Genomic DNA, 6,234 nt, shown 5'->3' on the forward strand with positions numbered 1-6,234 from the left:
ATATATATATATATATATATATATATACATATGCATACATATGTGTGTGTATGGAGGTATGTATGTGTGTATGTATGTATGAATGGATGGATGATGGATATACATACATGCATACATATATGAATGTATGTATGTATATAACTATATGGATATATGCGTGTGTGTGTCCGCGCTCGGGTATATCACGCATGTGCGCTTGTGTGTGTGTGTGTGTGTTTGTGTGTTTGTGTGTAAGACCTGAGTGAAACACTGGCTAGTGCAGGCGTCATCGGAAACATTGGAAAATTTTATAACAAAATTAAATATTAAACATTAGTGTTTCATTACAAAACACACCGACAGGTTTGATTGTTACAGGAAGTTTAGTATCGAGAGCCAGACAAGCTAATGGCCGCACCGGAAGTCGACGACAATGCTTGCTATCAGTACCTGTTTGCGGCCATTAAGAAGAACAGGTTGTACCAGTCAATAATAGCCAGATTACTCACTGCTTTCACAGTTAGACAAGCTGTGACAAGAGAACCGTACTAAACAACCGCCACCGGCGTTGTCGGTGCTTTTTTTTTGTTATATATATTTTTTTAATAAATATTTATTTTTATGTGTTTTAAGTTTTTGGTTCAAAGTGGATTTATTTGTTTTTGCATCAACATTACCAATCTCGTTCTTCTTACTACTACTACTACTACTACTACTACTACTACTGCTGCTGCTGCTGCTGCTGCTGCCGCTGCTGCTGCCGCTGCTGCTGCTGCTGCTTCTACTACTACTACTACTATTACTACTGCCGCTACTCCAACTACTGCTGCTGCTACTACTACTACTACTCTAACATTATCAAATGCAGCAACAGCAACGATATGAGAGGTAATAACGCAGTAACAGCAGCATGGACAGCAGTAACAGCAACAGAGTAAACAGTAGCGGCGGCAGTAGCAGCAGCAGCAGTAGCATTAGAAAAGATAGCAACAGCAACTCCAACAACAACAACAAATGTAGTATCGATAGCAGCAGGAGTGTGGTAGTTAAAAAGTCGTTGTTTCGAGACAGCTACGACAAACAAATACAAAAAAAAAAAAACCTCCGAGATGCATAGCGAAACACCTAAGGCAATGGAGTTCGGTGGGGTCTAAGTCTAATTTATCATTGAGGCCCTCGCACTGTAACACTCGGTGGTTGTCTGTCAGAAAGACGAGTTTACTCTCTTTGCCACATATTTTGGAAAGATGTTAAGGCTAATAATACTGAATATCCAATAACAGCTAGCTCTGCGGTGGCTCCTGGCCTGCGTAGTGTTGGAGGGATGCGATACTCTGCTGGTGATAAGAAAATGAGACGAGGGAACTGATTTCGGACCACACTATACACTTTTCTCCGTGTAAAACCTGGACATCTTGAAAAGATCCCAAACTTATTTCTCCTTGCCAAACGAAGAAGCGATTGGTTATGGAAGAAAGAAGATATAGATGTTATATGAGTGAAGCAGTCACCTTTCTGCCCATAAACCAAAAGAGAAAAGGGAAAGGAGAGCCCCACTGCTGCCGACACCATCGCTGCAACAACAGCGTGCAGCAACGCAGGCATCAGCAAAAGCAGCAGCAGCAAGAGTAAAATAGTGTGAAGATGACAACATCTGTACCAATAATGAAATAACAATATCAGTACAACAGTATCAGCGACAGCAGCTAGAATCGCAGCAGCAACCAAGGAAAGAACAACAGCAGCCGCTCTAACAACATCAACATTAGTCGTCAGCTGTAGCAACTGTTTTGACGGAAAATAAAACGGTTGCAATACAAAAATCGCCACCCGGGCGATTCTCTCTCAGCATTTCAACCCGGCAGTCTCTCTCTCTCTCTCTCTCTCTCTATCTCTCTCTCTCTCTCTCTCTCTCTCTCTCTCTCTCTCTCTCTCTCTCTCTCTCTCTCTCTCTCTATCCCCTGTCCTTCCTTCGTCTCCTCTTTCATACACAAAAGAAGCCACACACACACACACACAAAACGATTATCTCTCACCGAGATCAACTTCGCCTTTCTTCCTTTGAGGCTCGATAAAATAAAGTACCAGTTAAATTCTGGGGCATATGTAATTGACTAACCTCCTCCTCAAAAATTCAGGCTTAGTGTCTATATTACAAACGATTATCATTAAAGCAATGAGCTAGCAGAATCGTTAGGTCACAGGACAAGGTGTTTAGCCGCATTTCTTCCGGTTCTTTACATAAGTTCAAATACGCCAAGGTCAACTTTGCTTTCATCATTTCGGGTTCAATAAAATAAAGTACCAGTTAAATATTGAGGTCTATGTAATCGATTAGCAACCTTTCCCCAAATTTTCAGACCATGTTCCTATTAGGAGAAAGTATTGTCAAGGTAGCAATCTGGCAGAACCGTTGAAGTGTCGGATAAAATACTTAGCGGCATTTCTTTCGACTCTTTGCTTTGAGCTCAACTCTTACCCAGGTCAACTTTACCTTTAATTCTTTCGGGATCGATAAAATAAAATATCAGTCAAGTACTGGGGACGATATTAACGACTTACACACTCCCACTAAAATTGCTGGCTTTTCTTTTTTTTTTTTTTTTTTTTTTTTTTTTTTTTTTTTTGTTTTCTTTTGTTACAGTTTTAAATCTAATTTTATTACTCATTATAATCGCTATCGCCAGAGCGGCGAGCTGGCAGAATCGTTAGCACGCTGGGCGAAGTGTTTAACGGTATTTCATTTGCCGTTACGTTCTGAGTTCAAATTCTGCCGAGGTCGACTTTGCCTTTCATCCTTTCGGGGTCGATAAATTAAGTACCAGTTACGCACTGGGTCGATGTAATCGACTTAATCCATTTGTCTGTCCTTGTTTGTCCCCTCTGTGTGTAGCCCCTTGTGGGCAGTAAAGAAATAGGTATTTCATCTGCCGCTACGTTCTGAGTTCAAATTCTGCCGTGGTCGACTTTGCCTTTCATCCTTTCGTGGTCGACAAAATAAGTACCAGTTGAACACTGGGATCAATGTAATCAACTTACCCTCTCCCCGAAAATTGCTGGCTTTGTGCATACATTTGAAACCATTGTTGTTGTCGTTGTTGCTTTGATAGTTATTTCCATCAGAATGAAGCAATTTGTAAGTCGTTCAATCTCACAGCGGACGTATAGGTACAGCGGACAGAATTGTATGTGTTTTGTTGCTTTCTCGGGCATTTGTGTTTTATTCCTAAGCAATTAGTGTAATTCTGTGTTACAACAGGCAAATTACACCTTCGTAACTTACAATCCATTCAATACGATATACGCACATGCATGCACACACACACACACTAATAGAAATATGGAGTCAGAGAAAGAAAGGAAGAGAGAGAGAGAGAGAATCACATAAAAAAAAACCAATATGCTCTTGCATATTTGCCAGTGGGTGTTGATGAAATACGTAAACACTGCAGCTAATATATTTCTAATTAATTAGGCCTCGAAGTTTTAATTTTGTGTCCATCTATGTCATTGTTTACTTATCTCCCTTTAAACATCTCCCACTGTTCGCTGTGCTAATTTAATCCAACACTTCTGTGTATTTTAATTTTCCTTGCTATCATCTTATGTCTCTTTTACTTTGCTTTGTTTATTTATTATTATTATTTTCTTCTTTTTCTTTCTGTGTCGTCAATGAAGTTGTATAATGAAGGACGAACTAACATGTATAAGACACAAATCTCCCTTCAAGGAATTCCATACCATTAAAATGATAATCGAAGATGCGTTTTAAACTTTAGAAATATATGTTGTATATTGTTGCTTCTGTCCTCTACGTTGTCCATTGATCTCACGAAACTAGCATTAAATATTGTCCCTTCTCAAGAAAGCACGGTTTCTCCAGATTGTCGTGTAAACATTTTGCAGTGTAATATACATCAGGGACACTGATAAATGTAACAGAAATACGTTATTGTGGTGGTGGTGGTGGTGATGGTGATGGTGGCGGCGGCGGCGGCGGTCACCGTCGTCGCCGCCGTCGTCGTCGTTGTCGTGATGAAAGAACATCAAATGCGATTGAGTAGTGTTTAACTGTACCTCTTTATAGGTTTCTTTCCGCGTTCGCATCCTGCCTGAGACTACTTCGTTTCTGTTCTTTCAGCATTGGTATAAAATTATAAAATTATATAAAAAAAAAAAAAAACCTTGTCGTACTAGCACTTGGGTTGATAAAATTAATCCCAACCCAACACTCAACATTTGTAGTTTTTGTGACAATTGAGATGGTGGGTTGACAGAATTCTTAGAACCACAGACAAAATGCCTTGTGGTATATCTTCCAGCTATTTTCATTTGGAATTTCAATCCCATCGAAATCAACCTTGTCTTTTTCATCCTTTTGGGGTCGACAAAATAAAGCATCGTTCAAGTACTGGGGCCGAACGAATGTGGGGCCTACATTGTTCAAGAACTGGGGGCTAACTCCTTACCAGCAAATTTCTGACCTTGTGCCTGTGTTAAAAATAACTGCATGAATAAGATATTAGAACACCGGGTCAAAGACGTGAGTTCATCTTTCCTATAAGTATTTCGCTATGTTTCTAGGACAATACACGATATTCTACAATACCTGAGTTCTCACCAAGCTGTTGATTGAATATCTACAAGATAACTGAGGAGAATGTCACCTGAGATAGACTGATGCTCTAATCAGGTGGAAAGTTATCTGGCGTTAAAATAGTTTTGATAGGAATTTACATTTTATATTAGAAACTTCCATGAACTAGATGAAAAATAATTTTTTTAATTGGACAGGATGCTAGCACATCACAATTAACTTTCACAGAAACCCTGTACCCACTTCTCTGAACTGCTTCTTGAATTTCTTTCAGAAGCTTAAAAGGAAGCTTGCCTAATAGCTGCACAAATGTGAACCAATAATCAGTTTATAGACGTTGATGATAATATGTAGGCTTATATGTTTTTCATGACATCACATATATCTGTAAGTTGATTGTATGATATAAGGCTTAAGCTTCAACGGTTATTGCAAATCTCATTATCCCAATGTCTTTATATAGCATTCAAAGTTGACTTTTAAAAGCCAATGTTTTGCTTGCAGATATTTTACTTTAGCGGGTCACGTCAGTTGGTCATGATGACTTTCTCAACTTTGTAAGCCTCATGTTTCCTATCTCAAATGATGATATTTGTTCCGTAATTGTCGTATTTAATAAAAGTTGAAAATGTAACATAGCTTCAAGATAACTTATATAAATACTATAGAGGGTTTAATATCGATAATAATAGAAGCTGATGGTAATATGTAGGCTTATATGTTTCAGGACATCACAAAAGATTATATAACATATATCTGTATGTTGCTTGAATGATATACGGCTTAAGCCTCAACGGTTATTACAAATCTCATTATCTCAATGTCTTTATATATCATTCAAAGTAGACAAATTGGAAATTCGGCTCTACTTTCAGTGCCTAATGAGTTCAAATCGCACCGAAGTTAAATTTTCTTTTATTTCTAGGAATCGAAAAATGAAATACCAATACAGCACTGAAGCCGATACCCTCTCTCTCTCTCTCTCTCTCTCTCTCTCTCTCTCTCTCTCTCTCTCTCTCTCTCTCTCTCTCTCTCTCTCTCTCTCTCTCTCTCTCTCTCTCTCTCTTTCTCTCTCTCTCCCTTTCTATAAATCTATCTATCTGTCTCTCGATTCTGCTTGGAATTCAAAGATCCATTGTGTCACGCTGGCTTAATCTGAGAATTACGTTAAAGACACTTGTATCAGTGGAATATTTCGCTGCTTGCACGATACTTTCACGAGTAGGAATTCAATTGGTCGAATAACTGAGTGCTCATCGTCGATCCTGACGGACAATCTTCCACTATCTATAAATTTCTACGTTTATAGGTGACTCATGACGTTATGTAGCTCTCCCTTATACATGTACACGTCGCCAATGTACAGAATTAGAGACGTCTGTAAGAACAGCAAATACATTCTCTCAGAAATTAAGAGACAGCAATTTAATCTACGTGGTATGATCAATCAGTATCCGGACTGTTGCTATAGTAACGAAGCTAAAGCGCGGAGAGTGAAGCCACCTGGCACAAACTGAACACTGCTGTGCATGCGCACTAAGTTTTAACATTCTAGCTCACTTCCGCTCTTTACAGCAGGGCTTCGAAGGAACGTGTGTAGCGTGTGATCGTCGCATTGACTATGACAGAGAAAGTTGAGCAGAGAATCTACATCAAAT

The sequence above is a fragment of the Octopus bimaculoides genome, chromosome 2 (assembly GCF_001194135.2).
Source record: "Octopus bimaculoides isolate UCB-OBI-ISO-001 chromosome 2, ASM119413v2, whole genome shotgun sequence".
Taxonomy (NCBI): domain Eukaryota; kingdom Metazoa; phylum Mollusca; class Cephalopoda; order Octopoda; family Octopodidae; genus Octopus; species Octopus bimaculoides.